Source organism: Sarcophilus harrisii, chromosome 1 (genome assembly GCF_902635505.1).
Source record: "Sarcophilus harrisii chromosome 1, mSarHar1.11, whole genome shotgun sequence".
Taxonomy (NCBI): domain Eukaryota; kingdom Metazoa; phylum Chordata; class Mammalia; order Dasyuromorphia; family Dasyuridae; genus Sarcophilus; species Sarcophilus harrisii.
The window spans coordinates 122,672,268-122,689,631 of record NC_045426.1 but is presented as its reverse complement, the minus strand read 5'-3'; the positions used below and the strand labels follow the sequence as shown (position 1 = coordinate 122,689,631).

General features: G+C 37.6%; 1 protein-coding gene and 1 pseudogene across 5 annotated transcripts in view; both read right to left on the bottom strand.

The window, feature by feature from the left end:
- Window positions 1-13,887, bottom strand: part of IL4R (interleukin 4 receptor) — a 47,223-nt gene extending 33,336 nt beyond the window's left edge. For 2 of the 5 annotated variants that reach the window (XM_023497890.2, XM_012543334.3), the window contains exon 1: window positions 13,457-13,720. The gene's annotated coding sequence lies outside the window, so the exon portion shown is untranslated. The other 3 variants (XM_012543335.3, XM_012543336.3, XM_023497891.2) reach the window with 3 other exon arrangements.
- LOC105749552 lies at window positions 280-2,150 on the bottom strand (annotated as a pseudogene).
- Window positions 13,888-17,364: the final 3,477 nt, after the last annotated feature.

Below are 17,364 nucleotides of genomic sequence, written 5' to 3'. Positions count from 1 at the left end.
AAGCTTTAAATTTAATAATTTAATAAAATAATTTGAATAATTTAAAATAATTTAATTTAATCATAATAATTTTAGTAATTGAGTAATTCAAATAATAATAATTTTAAAAAGAGAATTTGGATGCTATACCACTTGGTGCATGTTTCTTTAGTATTTATTGTCTGAAACCTTTTGGCAAAATGTAGTTTCCTCCCTTATTTTTTTGAATTATGTGTACTTTTGCTTTTGCTTTGTTTGAGAAAGAAAAAAAAGAATAAAGTGAAAAAAAGTATGTACTGATCTGCAAAAAAAAAAAGTCTATGCATCAATGGCAGCAAGAAGAATTAGAAATCTTAATATAAAGGAAGCAAATGTGACTTTATTGATATTATTGAGACTTGGTGAGATCAAATCCATGACTGTACTATGACACAGAATATGTATACCTTATTCAAAAGAAATAATATAGGCAAAAATAGCATTCTAAATAAAGTCTACTTATATGAAGAAATCCAGTAACCAGAGAGGGAAGCAATCTGATGGAGAATATTTGGATTGGGGCTTTTTAGATTTTAAGGTATCCTCTAATTCATTTTAAAATAGTTAATGTTACCATAATGAGACTTCATATCTTCCTGAATGAATAGCATAAAAGATAGGAAAATGCTACAAATTAAGCAGTCAGTAGCAATTTGATGGCTTTCTTCAGACTTTGTGAATTGGTTCTAGCTCTTTTGTCCTGGGTAGCAATGATGCTGGAATGCACTATCACATCAGAAATAACCAGAGATCCAACTATCACATCAGCCTCATTTTCTCTTCTAGGAATATCTTTCCAATACAACTGACTCTTTTCCAGTAACTTCTGATCAGTCTGTGTGGAAAATGGGCTTTCCTGCAGCTACCAGTTTCACAACAGCTACAGATAATATGTGTATCTTCTACAAGAGATCATTCCTGGCATGATTTGTTGAAGGAACAAGCTTTGAGGAATCTGGCAAGTCAGCAGATTCGGTGACTTTCAGGTAGCATGGAATATAGATCTAATCCCTGGCTTCCTTTGAAAACTTAAAAGCATCAATTATAAGCTAAAGAGCCTTTGGCTTGGACTTTGGAGAGATGAAGGCTGATTCAACATTTTCCAACTGACCATCAACTAGACACCAATGGAATCAATAATAGCATAACAAGAAGTTGAATCTTGATTTTGTTTTAACATACATCTGTCACTGAAGAGTGTTAGAGCCAAAAGATTTCCAGTGTTCACATCAGTTTGGATGGAAATAACATCCCCAAAGTTGATAGCTAAAAGAAGCTTTCTTAGTGTTCCAACCATCAGTCATCAGTTGCAAAGTGAACTTCAGCCCTTTTTGTGAGGAGAGTGAAGAACTGAATGGAGTCTGGATCGGTTACATAGCTTTCTGTTTACATGACTCCTCCTCAGATAAGAGACTTGATTAAAATCACAGCTGGACTGTTTCGTAGGATTTAGGAGTTGTCAGCAGGAGTTGGGTTATAATAAAACATTAACTCAATAAAACATGCCTTACTAACCATAAAACAAAATTATCCTCACCAAGGTTCTTGGCACAAATAGTTCAACAAATATGGTTTTATCAATGAACATGAAATTCAAAAAAAAAAAAAAAAAAAGAATTTTACTTTGCTACTGCCCTCTGAAGATCACTAGGTCTTTCCACCTGACTTAGAAGTGGTCTCCTATATGTGTTGTCCACTCCACCCTTCCATATTAAATAGTAAGTTATCTTACCTTCTATTTGTATTCCCAGCATCTAGCACAATGCTTTGCACAAAGTAAGCATTAAGAGAGGCAAAGAAAATCTCGTCATCGGAGTATATTATGGGACACTGGGGCAGAAAGAAGAAATAGATGAAGTATGGATTCCAAGCCTAGCACAGGGGATATTATGTAGGAATAATGAACAACTTCAGTTATTCAGATATCTGTTGGCATTCTTTTCAAAGGGAGAGCAACTAATATCTTTTTGTAGCAAACAAGGTAGGAAGCAGGCAAGGAGGAATTCTAGTTTGGATGTGATTCTCAGTAAATTAGAAAAATTGGTTTCTGGGAGTGGAAATATTGGTAACCCTAGGGATGTGTGTGGGGTGACCACTCCTTCAAAGTTTGTGATAAAGGAGAGGAAATATGAATATAGTCTGATGTACCCCAGATTTTAGAGAGATGGACTTGGGTTTGCCATGGGATAAAAGAAGCCTTAGAATGAAATCCTGAAGATACAAAAAAAGGGAAAACCACAACATGTCACAATTGGTCAGTTGCTTTGCTTGTTCCCAGTAGGCAAAAAAGGGAACAATTTGTGGAAGCAGTACCATGGACAATCTAGATTTAATATGTCATTTTCTTAAATTCTCGTCAGGTAGTTTCCACTCCCTTTTCCCAGTCTACTTATCACTTTCATTGCAGTGATGTGCTTAAATATGTAAAGTTAACTTTGATTACTTTATTCTTTCAATCCCCAAACTCTATTGATTTTTATTTTGAAATATCTCTTGTATGCATCTATCTTTTCCCTTTCACTACCTTAGTATACATCTTCAAAGCTGAATGATTGAAAAGGTCTCTTAATCTGGTGTCCTCTTTAGAGGCTTCCTTCTCCCATCCATACTACATATCACTGTCGTGCCTTTTTTCTTTTTTTTTCTCTCCTTCCTTCCTTCCTTCCTTCCTTCCTTCCTTCCTTCCTTCCTTCCTTCCTTCCTTCCTTCCTTCCTTCCTTCCTTCCTTCCTTCCTTCCTTCTTTCCTTCTTTCCTCCCTCTTCCCTCCTTCCCTTTCCTTCCTTTCTTCCCTCCTTCTCTCTTTCTCTCTCTCTTTCTTTCAATTGGGGTTAAGTGACTTCTCTAGCACCATAGAGCTAGCAAGTGTTAATTGTTTGAGGCCATATTTGAACTCCAGGGTTGACACTCTATCTATTGTACCAACTAGCTGCTCCACTTTTTTTTCAAAAATGTTTTCAGGGACAGCTAGGTGGCTCAGTGGATAGAGCACCAGCCCTGAAGTCAGGAAGATCCGAGTTCAAATTTGATCTCAGTTGTGTGACCCTGGGCAAGTCACTTAACCCCAATTGCTTCAAGGAGGAAAAAGTTTTCATTTCCACTGTCTTGCTAAAGAAAAAAAGTCTTCAGTGATTTTTTTTTTCCTTTAACTGCATTGTCTGCCTCCTGATTGCAACACTTTTAAGTTAAGATATACATTCCTGATCCCTCTTCACTTCCACTTTAGTTGTTAAATTTTTACCAACCCATCACTTCCTTTAAGAAATGTTAGTTACATTGAAACAAGCCTTCTCTCCCTTTTAGTTAGAACAATGTCTGGTCTTCAGCACAGCCGTCCTATTCTGTCTTAACTTTCACTATTAGCATTCCTTTCACCTGGAACATCTTTCCTTAATTCTCTAAAGGAGCATAAAAACATAGTTGGTCTTTCAGGACCAGCTCAAAGTTCCCTCTTCTATAAAGCCTTCTCTAATTGTTCTAATTCTCAAGGATATCCTTCTCCTTGAACCTTTCTAATATTTAGTGTGTTCAACATAAATGCTTTATAGGTGATCATGTTTTATTTGCTTTTGCTTTGCATTTTCTCTTCCTAATTAGAGCATAACTTCCTTGAGAGCAGGAACAACCTGACAAGGGAGAAGCATGGTATGAGAGCAGAAAGAAAACCAGACTTAAAACCAAAATGCAATTTAATTCATTTCAACAAACATTCTAAAGCACCTACCATGTGCTAGGCACTGTGCTAGAAGATATAGAGACAACAATGAAATAATTCCTTCTCTTAAGAAGGAGTCCTGGCTGAGTCACTAACTTATTATATGATCCAGAATAAGGTACTTTACCTCTATGAGTATCAGTTTCATCAATTGTCAAATCAATACAATAATCCCTATTCTACCTCTATAATAAGGTTTTTTTTCCTTTGTTTTTTTTTTTAATCATGGTCAAAGGATATCATGGAATCACATGTGCTTTGTAAATGACAAGTGCTACAAATATATATGAGACTGTTATTTTCCAAAGGGCCTTTGAATTTTTTTCCATCCTTGAAGTCTTCCATCCTCAGAACTATACAAATAAAACTCCTTGATCCCAAAAAAGGTTCTCTAAATAAAGTAACTGGATCTTTCTCAAACTTTCATAGGCCTTATTAATGTAAAGATTTTAATAGGAGAGACTTTTTTTTGTTTGCTGTTTCTTTCTCCTTATTTTTTCCTTTTTTTTTTTGTATGATTTTTCTTGCATAACAGGACAATATAGAAATATGTTTAAAAGTATTATACACAAATAACTTATATCAGATTACTTGCTGTCTTGGGTGGGGGAGGTAAAGAAGGGAAGGGAAAAAAATTTGAAACATAAAATCTAAAAAAAAAAAAAGAATGTTGAAAATTATCTTTACATGTATTTAGAAAAAATAAAATAGTATTCAGGGGGAAAAAAAGAGACCTCCTAATTGGAAGTTTGGAAAAGATCTATGTTTTCCTACTGTGGGAACTCCCCTTGTAAGGAATACTTCCTATGATTTAACAGGTAAATCCTGAGGAGTTGTTGAGGCCCCCAGAGGTTAAGTGACTTGCCAGAATCATTAATCTGCTAAATGTCAAAGACTGGATTGGATCCTAGTTCTTGGAGACTTGAAGTCAGCATATTTTTAACTGGGTGACACTATTTATAAAATTAAGCTTGTATTGATATAAATCTAGACTTCCTGAATTGTAGTTATCAGTGTTTATCTTATCTCCCAGTCAGTCTAAGTTCCTAAAGGACAGGCAGGGAATATGTCTTATCAAAATGTTGAGTATTCCTCAGAACTTAACATAGTCCTTTACACACAATAGGGGTTTATCAAATGTTTTATAAATGAGTAAACAGCATGAAAATGGGTATTCGCGGAGACTCCTCACTGTACTAATGTGATCACAGGCATACTTCCTTTCTCTAGGTCCTCAAACTGCGCCCCTCAGGCCAGATGTGGCAGCTAAGGACGTTTATCCCCCTCACCCAGGGCTATGAAGTTTCTTTATTTAAAGGCCCACAAAATAAAGTTTTTGTTTTTACTATAGTCCAGCCCTCCAACAGTCTAAGGGACACTGAACTGGCCCTGTTTAAAAAGTTTGAGGACCCCTGTCTTGGGTCTAGAGTCTAGATCTGAGTTCCTTTACCTCTAAAATAGGGGAGGGAAAACAGATAGAAGGGAGGAAAGGTGAACTAAATAATCTCAAAAATCCCTTTCAGTTCTAAAACCCATAACGGTAGAACCATAAGGTACCTAATAACTACCTAGGGTCAAAAAAATTATAGATCATCCATTAAAGTGTCTACTTATTGATGGACAACAAAAACATGTCTTTGGTAGGAAAATTCAACTGACAGGCTCCTTCCCATGACTCCAAAGCATCAAAGGAGAGGGCCTTAGTGTGCTACTGGGGTGGAGAAAATCCATCACCCAGTGACCAGTCAAGTCATTTAGCACTTATTGGGCACCTACTATGTACCAAGAAGAATTTACTATGTACCAGATACTCTGTCAAGCACTAGATACACAAAGAAAGGCCAAAAAAAACAGTCTCTGTTCTCAAGGAGCTCACAGTCTGAGGCAGGAAGACAACATGAAAACAATCATATACAAACAAGATATAGATAGGATAAACTGGAGATGATCTCAGAGAGAAGGCACTAAGGTAAAAGCAGAATGAAAAAGGCTTCTTTTAGTAGGTAGAACTTTCTCTGAAGCTTGAAAGAAGCCAGAAGGCAGAGATGAGGAGAGTGAGAGTTCCAGGAATGAGACATAGTAGTGAAAATGCACAGAATTGGAAGATAAGCCTCTCATGGAAGATACCCTCTCATGTGAGAGTAGCATAAATGTGACTAGATTGCAGAATATAGGAGATGAGCTGTAAGAAGACTGGAAAGGTAGACAGGGGGCAAGGTAATGAAGGACTTTTCAAGTCAAAGAGAGGATCTTAATTCTATCCTACATCCTTTATCCTAACTACAGTGTTGAGTGCCAACTTAGGTAGGTCAGTCTTAGCTGCTCCTGACCTCAGGGCATTCTTCCAGTGATTCAGTGACTTAACCACAGCTTAGTTTGGTAGCCTAGGTCATACTTTCCATGTCAGAATTTTAGGTGGCCATGCCTCTCTAAAAAGCACTAAACAAAAGAAAACTTTAAACAAGACTAAACTTTCTCCCCAGTAGTAGTAGAGACCCAGTACTTTTCAAGACCACCTGACCTTGGGAATGATTTTGTTACCTAAGAATGTAGCTTTTGGGAATGAGTTACACAACCTTAAAGAATGAGTGTGAAAGAAAAGGAATTGGACTGATATCTTTATTCCACCAAGCTATCCTTCAAGGATGTTTGATTTGTCATTCAAAAGTCTGGGTTGCTATCCTGCACATGGACTCAAACAATAAACATTTCTTACTTTCATGAAAGAAGAAAGGAGGTCATTGTTAGCTCCCAATACCATACTTCTCTTCAATCATGTTGACCCCAAATGCAATATGTCATTTAACCTGCTCTCTTCTTTGTTCTGTACTTCCCAATTCCACCTCTAACAGTTTTCTTTATAAGTTTACCTGTTTGCTCCTTGCTCTTTGCTATCTTCTTTTGGAATTAATTTGGCTCACTTTAATTAGCATTTTAATTATAATAAAACTTCACCTCTTGACTTAAACATTGTTTAAGCCTTTAAATTCTTTTGAGATACTTGTGACTCTGGTCCAGAATTCCAATATTCTAGTGTCCCCCTGAATCCCAACGCACTCTCCACCACCTTTTTTGACTTTGATGGAGAAGATTGGAGCAGAAAATAAAGATGATTGGAAGAAAGGGGGGTTGAATAAGGGGAAGGTAAAGCAGAGAATGAGAATAGGAAGATTGAAAGTGCACTGAAGAGAAACTCCTCTTTCCTTGGAAACTGGAGGTAGAGAAAAAAGATTATTTTTTGGAGAACTCACATAGGGTAAGTGCTCACATGGTGGTCAGAAAGAGCAATATAAGGACACTTTCAAGGTCTCAAGAACTTTAGAATTGATTGCATGACATGGAAGACACTGGCACAGGACTACCCAGCATGATGTGTCCTCATCAGAGAAGGTGCTAGACTCCATGAGCAAAGGAGAATTAAATTAGCTCAGAAGAAATGCAAGATGCACAAATTTAGAGTCTACTCCAAATGTTCATAGGGACTACTTGTGTCCAACCTATGACAGAGCATTCCAAGCTCCTATCGGTCTAATCAGCCACAGTTACAACGTAACTCGGCTCTAACACAGTAATGTCATTTTGGTCTTCTTTGGGTCTGAAGGACAACAACCATTAGTAGATTATGTACCTGTCTGAATCAATTAGCTCTCTGAAATCTACTTTCCTTTAGTTAAATGTGACCAATAATATTTATACAACTAACTTAACATGGGTTATTGTAAGGAAAATGTCTTGGAAACTGTAAAGTACATCATAAAGGAAAGATGGTGTGGAGCAGTATGGAAAAAATGCTGAATTTCAATTCAGAAGTTCTAGGTTCAAATCCTAGCACTGTCACTCACTTAAAACTTCAGACCCCACTGTCCTCTCCAGTTAAATGAAGAGACTGGATTTTTTGGCTTCTGGGATCCTTTCCACCTCTAAATTGTTGAACCTATGATGACCTATTATCATAATATGGTTAATTGCATATTAGAGCCCCCTTTCATAGAGTGCTTCACTTTTTACAAGCCACTGCCTTCACAATACTCTTTGAAGTAAATTTATAATGATTTACATTCTTATTCATTTTTAAAATGCCAGAAAAAAGAACAGCATTCCTCATTCTGACCTATCCTATACACAATTGAAAGAGGCAGCAAAAGAACTTCATTAGGAATATTGGCTGCTAGGATCTAATCTCAGCTTTTCAACTACCTAGCTGTTTGACTATGCAAGTTACTTAACTTCTCTGAAACTCAGCTCCTTAGTCTGCAAAGCTGACTATAATATTTGAACTACCAATCTTACTAGGCTTCTTCCAGGATCTCATAAGTTAATGCATAGACTGTTTAGTGGATAAATAAAGCACTACATGAATGTTTGTGGCAGGTCTCTTTGTAGTGGCCAGAAATTGGAAAATGAGTGGATACCCATCAATCGGAGAATGGCTGAATAAATTGTGGCATATGAATATTATGGAATATTATTGTTCGGTAAGAAATGACCAGCAGGATGATTTCAGAAAAGTCTGGAGAGACTTACATGAACTGATACTGAATGAAATGAGCAGGACCAGGAGATCATTATATACTTCAACAACAACACTATATGAGGATCAATTCTGATGGACGTGGCCCTCTTCAACAATGAGATGAACCAAAGCAGCTCCAATAGAGCAGTAATGAATTGAACCAGCTACACCCAGCGAAAGAACTCTGGGAGATAACTATGAACCATTACATAGAATTCCCAATTCCTATATTTTTGTCCACCTGCATTTTTGATTTCCTTCACAAGCTAATAGTACACTATTTCAAACTCCAATTCTTTTTGTACAGCAAAATAACTGTTAGGACATATATGCTCATGTTGTATTTAATTTATACTTTACCATACTTAACATGTATTGGTCAACCTGCCATGGGGGGGGGGGGATGGGGAGCAGGGGAAAAATTGGAACAAAAGGTTTGGCAATTGTCAATGCTATAAAATTACCCATGCATATAACTTGTAAATAAAAAGCTATAATTAAAAAAAAAAAGATATGCAAGAAAAATAAATAAATAAAGCACTAGACCCCAGTTAATAAATGATCAAAAGATATGAACAGTTTTCATATGAAGAAATGAAAGCTATCTATAGACATATAAAGAAGGGTTCTAAATCACCTTTGATTAGGAAACTGAAAAGTAAAACAACTCTGAGATACAACCTTATACCTATCAGATTGTCCATGATGACAAGAAGAGATAATGATAGATGTTGGAGAGGACATGGGGAAATTGGGGCACTAATACACATTTGGTGGATTTGTGAACTGATAACAACCATTCTGGAGAACAATTTGGGAGTATACTCAAAAGGCAACCAAACTGTGCATACCTTTTGATCTACTACTAGATCTGCACCCTAAAGAAAGCATAAAGAAGGGGGAAAGATCTATGTACAAAAAAATTTATAGCAGTCCTTTTTGTGGTGGCAAAATATTGGAAATTAGGGGGATGCTCATAATATATATTAGCATATATTATATATACATTATTATATCCATATATTGTACATATATACATACACATATATATAATATACATATTATATACATATTAGTATATATAGTAATAGGAAATGATGGAACAGACAGATTTCAGAAAAACCTGCAACTAATGCAAAGTAAAGTTGAACAGAACCAGGAAAACACTGTACACAGTATCAGCAACATTGTGTGATCAACCATGAATGATTCAGCTCTTCTCAGCAACACAATGATACAAGACAAGGATGAAGGATTCAGGAAAGAAAATACTATCTGTATCTAGATAAAGAACTGATGGACTCTGAATGCAGAGTGAAGGGTTTTTTTTTTTTTTTGTTTTGTTTTGTTTTTACTTACTTTTCCTTTCTCATGTTTTTTCCTTTGTGATTTGTTTCCTTTTTCACAACTATGACTAATATGGAAATATGTTTTACATGATAGCATATGTATAAATTATATCAAACTGCCTACCATTTTCAGAAAAACAGGGGAGGGAGGAAGAAATATTTGGAATTCAAAATCTTGTAAAAATGAATGCTAAAAGTTGTCTTGATGTGTAATTGGGGAAAAAATGAAATACTACTAAAAATAGTAAAGCACTAGATAAATGTGAGCTAATAAAAATGTTAAAAAAAAAAAAAAAAACAAACTTCTGAGAGCTTAAAACACCAGTTCCCTTTGATGTCCATTATCCTGGTGAGGTATGTATTAAGTTGATATGATTTTTCACAGACCTTCCTCTGCTCTGACCCAATTTTCCTTCACACATCCCTACTGCTAATTTGCAGTTCAGTATTTCTGTGAACATATACTAGTCTTTCCTAGAAATGGACAGTTTCAAAAAATAAGAGAAGTTACATCAGTATTAACTTACACATTTATACTCCATCTTTTTGTTGAAGAAGCAGGTTTACCAAAGTTTTGTTACGTTATAGTTACTCTGGTTATCATTGTTACATTAGATGGTCAATAATAGAAGATTTTAAAAATAAAACTTAGAAAAACTTGAATCCTTCCCACTTCTTGACTAAACTTGTATGAAGTCAAATTGTAGGTCAAAGGCTGCTGTGACATGGTAGAAGAAGTCAAAAAGCCTAGATGCTCTTTATTTGCCAGAAACTTAGTGAATTCTGAGGTTAAGTCCAAGTGCTTTCACTACTTTATACAAAGTTTCTCTCCAGAAGATCCAGTGGATTTTATTGGTTGTCATGGGGGTTGAATTAGGGGACCTGAGTTTGAATTGTGATTCTACAATTTACTATGACTAAGAGTGAATTATTTCTCTCTGGGGAGAAAAACCCCAGGGTTGGGGTGGGGGGAAGGAAGAGGGAGGTGGTTGGATTTGGTGATCTTTAAATTCATCTAATTCTATGAATTTATGCTCTCTAGAGATAGTTCCACAGATTTCAAAGCAACATGGTGTTTTCCTGTAAAGGACACAATGTTTGTTGTCCTGTCAAAACAATACAACTTGTCCGGCACCAAGTATAACACAGATGTTTTCCATTCATAAGAATGAGGACCTTAGATATAAAGATTTAGGCTACATTGGGCCATCTGCTATTTACAGAAATTACTGCTATTTACATTCAATCTGAGTCGATCAGGACACTAATAATGACCAAGCCGGGCTTGACCTAGAACTTATTGGTGGCCAATTAAAATCAGATTGATTTGGGTTTAAAACCTGGTCTTTAAGAAAGAAATCTAGCCAGAAAACACCAAGATATCTTGGAAAGGTTCAGAGATGCAAAAGAGAAAAACTGGCCTGGAATTGGTCAGCTAAAAGACTCTTCCTTCCTTCCTTCATCCCTTCCTTTCCATCTTTTTTTCTTTCCTTTCTTCACTTTCCTCTTTCTATTTTCTATCTTCTCTCCCTCTCTTCTTCCCTTCCTACTTTTCTCCTTCCCTTCCTCTCTCTTTTCCTCCCTTTGTCCACATAGGATATCATACCCTTACCTACAGAATACGACTAGTAATCAGATCTGAACTTTCTGACTCCAAATCCAGAACATTTTCCATCATGTCATGGCAGCCTTTGACTTGGAATGTGGCTTTACACAAATTTAGTCAATTAATCAATACGAATTTATTAAGTGTCTATGTGCCAGGTATCATGCTAAGCATTTGGAGATACAAAGGCAAAAATAAAATAGTTACTGCCCTTAAAGAATTTATGTTCTATTTAGAAGAGATGGACCCAGTCAGTCCTAGTCAATCAACTCGTACTTATTAAGTGCCTATGAAGTGCCAGACACTGATCCAAGAGTTGGAGATACAAAGAAAGACAAAAAAACAGCCCTACTTCCAACAGCTTCAAAGTCTAATGGGAGAGACAATATGCAAATAATTATGTAAAAACAGGACACATACAGGATAAACTGAGGTTCTCAGGAAAAGCACAGAAACTGGAGAATTAGGAAAGGTTTTTTTTTTTTTTTTTTTTTTACAGAAAATGGGTCTTTAGTTGAGCACTTACAATTCTGTTATTTGCTGAAATCCAATTAGTTGTATGGCCCAAATTCAGAGTTTCAGTTTGCTAATTAATTAGATCAGTCCACTACTTTACAATTTACTATAATTTTAATTGTGCTATAAAATGTATTCTGGAGAGAAGTTTTGTATAAAGTAGTAAAAACATTGGTTTTGACCTTAGAACTCACTGAAGTTAAGGCAAATTAAGAGAAGCATGTTGCCCAAATTAGTTCATTTTTGTGTTGCGAAATCACTCCCCAGAAATTAAATTATTATCATAGCAAGACAGAAAACAAACAAACTGGGAACACATTATCAAGTGATACCATTAGTAGGCCAATATGTTAAGGAGATCAGAGAGAAAGAAAGGATCTAAATACCCCAAATAGCAGCTTTTATTATTTGGTGACAAAGAAAAAGAAAGTAAAGGGGTGCTGGTCTACTGGGAAATAGCTGAACAAAGTTTGGCATATGGATGTAATGGAATACTACTGTGATGTAAGAAACTGGGAACTGATATGGAGTGGGGTAAGCAGAACCAGAACGACTTATACAATATAACAACACAACTAAAATGAACAAACTTTGAAGGACTTAAGAACTCTGATTATGATTCCAAATGATTGATTCCCAATGACTAATGATAGAAAATACTATCTGTTCTCCTGTCTCCTGCCAGTGAGGTGATAGACTAAATATTTTTGGACATGGCCAATATGTGAATCTGTGGCTTAACTACATATATTAGTTAAAAGGATTTGGTTTTTTCCCTCTTTTTTTTTTCAAGAGGAGATAGGTGGGGAAAATAAAATGTTTAACTGAAAAAAAAACCCAATGTTTTAACACAGAGGGAGAAATGATAGCCAAGCCACTTTGAGAGAGCTCTGTGAATCTAGGAACCTTCATCTCACTTTTTTCTAAAGGTTTCTAGAAAATTATGTATTACACAACTGAGGCATGACATTCTGTGCCATAACTTGAAGTCAGTCATTTTCACTTCAGGTTGGGTAATCCGGGACAACCCTAATTTTGTTGCTTACAAATTGGTCAATCCAGAGCAAATCACTTCCTCTCTCTTGATCTCAAAGGCTTCCTTTAGCAGTCCATGAGTCTGTGGCACTGGCAGTGCTAGCCTTTACCTCAGTTATTACTATTTATAGATCAGTCCCTGGAAAGCTTGACCCTTTTTGAGCACTACTGAGCACACGTGGGTAAGAGCGCTTCAGAAAAAGTCCCGGGTAAATGCCCAGTTGACGTCCTAGGTCTGTGTTTTGGATCCTAGGAATAGGATATTAATGCTGTGCCACACGCACTCCCAGAGAGAGGGATGCCGTGGGGGTAATGGGAAGAGGGTTGATTGTGGGGTCGCAACGGCTCGTGTCAGAGAAGTGCCTCGGACTCGTCGGGCACACCTCCTACCATCCACCCTGGAGAATCACAGGTGCCAAGCGCGATCACACTTTCTGGGGCTGATCCCCTTCCCTTTCCCAATTCCTTCTCCTCCAGCCCGCCTTCCTGGGACTGCTCCCTGCCCGATACCCTTCGTGGAACTCCTTCAGAATAAGGGTTTAAGTATAGGGCATTGACGCCTGTGCCCTTCTTCCAAGGGGGCAACAGAAGACTAGTCTTGTTTCCCAACAATTCTAAAGACCTATGGAGAAACAAAACAAAAAGCAAAACGATTCTCATCCCTTCCTCTACCATTCCCCCACGGCCAAGGTTCCCCAGGACTCACCTCTATCAAAGCTCACTCGGAAACCCCAAAGCTGGACTTTGCGGCCAGCCCATTGATCTCTTCCAAACAGCCAGGGCACAGCCGGTGCGGGAAACCCAAGGAGCTGGGAAAATTTCTTCATCTGTTACGTTTCAGTCCCCTGCTCCCTTCCCCCCATAAAATACCTTTTCATCCCCTTCTTAAAACAACAGTAGCCGGCGCTTCCTCCTTCCCCCCAACTCCACCGCAGCTCCCGGGGAGCACATTTGCATGCCCAGCCTACTCAGTTACCTCGGACAAATGAACTGGCCTAGTCCACCCCCTCCCGGTCTCGGCTCATCCGGCTTCCCAGCAGTGACGTTGCCTCCCCCGCTCCGAGCCCTAGTGAAGGACCGAAGAACACTAGCTAGCTTCCCGCTTTTCTCTTCCTCTTTTCCAAAGATCTCTGGACTCTATTACGGTCGGGGGCGGAGGTGGAGTTGGGGAGATGGGGGTGGGATCGAGGAGGAGGCGGGGCAGAAGCTTTGTGGGTGAGGCTCCGCCTTTCCACCCTTTTCTTTCATCTGACAGGTGCTCCTTTCTCCGACATGGTCCTCCGGATGGTGGGGTTTAAAGTTGGAATGGACTTTAGAAGAACGCTCGTTTTAGAGAGAGTTGGGTGGCTCCAGGGTCCGAACGCTGAATTTCCAAAGGCAGGAGTGGTTGAGTTCACGCCCTGCCTCAAACCCTTTGCAAACTGGCGAGCCTAAACAAGCTAGTTAACCTTTGTCAGCCTCAGTTTCCTCACCTGTAAAGTTGGAATAAAAATAGCAACCACCTCATAGCAAATTGTTGGGAGTCAAAGAGAAAATAGATATGCAAAACGTTTTGCAAATCTTGAAGCTAAATGCTAACCCTTCATCTCCTCCTCCTCCTCCCCGTTTTGTTTTTTTAAACAAATGAGGAAATTAAGCTTTACTTAATAAGTCGTTCCCACAATAAATCCACAAGATTTATTAAGTGGGAACAATGTTGGATGCTGGAGATACAAAAACCCAAAACAGCCCCTGTCCTCCTGAGTTATATTGAAAGAAGAGAAACAAAGAAACACAAAAGTAGGCACAAAATAGAAACAAGATAATTTCGGGGTGGGGGTGGGGGACAACTAAAGGAAGTAGAATTTGACTTAAACGTTGAAGAAAACAAGGAAATATTTTAGAGAAAGGGCTAATAATAATAGTTCCCATTTATGGAACACTTTACGTTTTACAAAGCACTTTACAAATATTATATCATTTTATCCTATTAATTTTATTTGAAAGAGGAGGAAACAAAGACAAGCAGATCAAGTGCCTAGACCAGGATTACACTGCTAGGAAGTGTCCATTGCTCCATCTAGCTGCCTAAATGAGAGGTGAGAGCATCACAGACATGGGAGACAAATCTGTGCAAAACACACAGATCTAAGATGTGGCATTCCTAGTTTGGAGAACAGCTGGAACAACAGATGGCAACTGATTAGATATGAAGGGTGAGAGAAAAGGATTAATCAAGCAACTGAAAAAGCATTTATTAAGTGTAAAGTCAGTTTGACCTTTTTGGAAATGGGAGTGCATGAAGCCAATAATGTAAAACTGAAAAGCCTGGAAGGACCACTGACTCCTAAAATAGAGTTTTTAAAAGAAGTTTGGTGTAGTGGAAAGGACATTGTACTTAGAATAAGGAGACCATCATAGATTAAAATCCTGGCTGAGATAGCTTCTATGTTTGATCACAAGGCAAACTACTTCCCTCTGGGAGCTTTGGTTTCCCTGTCTATAAAGTAAGGATGATACTTCTATTTTTTGCCTTACTCCAGAGTCTTGTGAGGAAAAAGTATTTAATAAGCTATTATCAGATTTATAGGGTTACTCTATCTTTTAAAATTTCCTTTGTTTCCTTTTCCCCTCGAAGTATCCATCATTTCAAATTCAGCATGATCCTAAATGCAAAATCCCAGCTCTCCAATCTTTCCATCCACACTGAAGAGCTCAGAGAAACAAGGGATGGGCACAGGACATGACATTATGTATGTCAGGAAGTATCTTCCTCTCTTGTGCACTCATTCCTGAATATGCCAGCTGGAAATCCCTTCTGTCTTCCCTTATCGAGTCAGAGCCACCCACACTCCATGACTAGCCTCTGCTTTCCCTCTCTTCACCCAATGAATTAATACTAATACTTTAAAGGCCAATCTGATGTAATGAAAATGACACTAACTTGGGAATCAGAAAACCCTAACCTTCTCTGTGTCTTTTTCTTCACTTGTAAAATTAAAAGGTTGGGAGAGATGATTTCTAAAATTCTTTTGAGCTTTAAACCTAGAATACAATTCAAATTTCACTGCTTTCATCAAATTTTTCCTGGTTTCTAAAGGTTTTAATAATAGCCTTAAATTTATATAGAATTTTGTACCTCTCATGCATTTATTATGTATTATTTTCTGTTATTGTTATCTAAGCATTTATCATGTTTTCCTGTTATACTGACCATAAGGATGTATGTTATCTCATCTCATCTCAATCTTTATGTCATTTCCACATCCTCATCTGAATTCTATTTGTGATCACTTGCTTCTAGGCCAAGTGAATTCTGGTTCCTAACTCTTTATCCGATTCTACTTGCTTTTCTTCATTATTCTTGACTATTTATTTTGGTTGTTAGAACCTTGGAGGAAGGACAATTCATTTGTAATGCAGAGAAGCAACAATCTTTTTCCTAGTCTCTGGTTGCCCATAGGCAGCTTATAAAAATCTGAAGAAACAGAAAATTTGGGAAGATGAGGTACTGAAGAGGCATGTTTTAGATATTGCCTGTGGCTTCTGTGGCTTGACCTCATGGATAGTAGCCCAGATTCTTTCTGTTATTCTGGGAATTTTGTGTAGACTTATCCAATTATATTTTTGGCTCATTCCCCACCTTACTCATCTCCTTGTCCCTCCCCTAGGATTTCATTTGAGGTCCTTAATAAAAATATAATTGGAAATGAAATTCATAACACAATATTAAAAGTGAAAAAATACAGCAATAAATGTGGGCATCTCCTGCCAACTTGAATTATGCTCTTCAGATCAGGGCCCAATATTCTTTCATGAAAAGTCATGAAATTCAACAAATTTCAATTAATTTGCCAACATTCAAGGAGTCTACTCCCTCTACTGCAGAGAGGAAGAAGGTGCTCAGGGGCAAGAGTGCTCAGCCAGGCCAGATGTGAAGAGTTCTGTCTGCTGTTCCTCCCTGCTCACCTCTCCTCAAGACGATGCTATCTTCCTATAGTTGCTGATTGACAGCAGAGAGTTTGATCTAGTATATTTCTCTTCCCTTCTCTCCTCCCCTTGTTTTCAGCTTGAACAACTCTAAAAGCAGTCCTATTTCCAGCTTCCAATGTGCATCAAGCTTGATGAATCTTAATTTAGCTTAATGGAATCTTAATTGGTTTATAAACAATTATAACAACTGTGTTTGACAGGCAATACAAGTATAATTGTCTCTATTTTACAGAAAAAGAAAATGAGACATAGAGGAAGTTTAAGTAACTTGCCAGAGGTTACACAGCTAGTAAGATCAGAACAGGATTTAACCTTCCTTTCCAGGCACCAGGATCAGTGCTTTTTCTAATATATATGGTATTGCTTTCTTTTAGCCAGTCTTCAAGGATAGTAAGGATAATTTTTGCTGTCAAGGTAGGGACACAGTCTTCTTATGTTTTTGATTATTTTCAATAACCTATTTGAGAGTAGCTAGATGGTGCAGTGGATAAAGCACTGGTCCTGAAGTCAGGAGGAACTGAGTTCAAATCTGACCCGGATACTTAACACCCCCTAGCTTTGTAACCCTGGGCAAGTCACTTAACCCCAATTGCCTAATAAAAAAAAATAATAACCTATTTAAAAAACACCAGGGCATGTTCT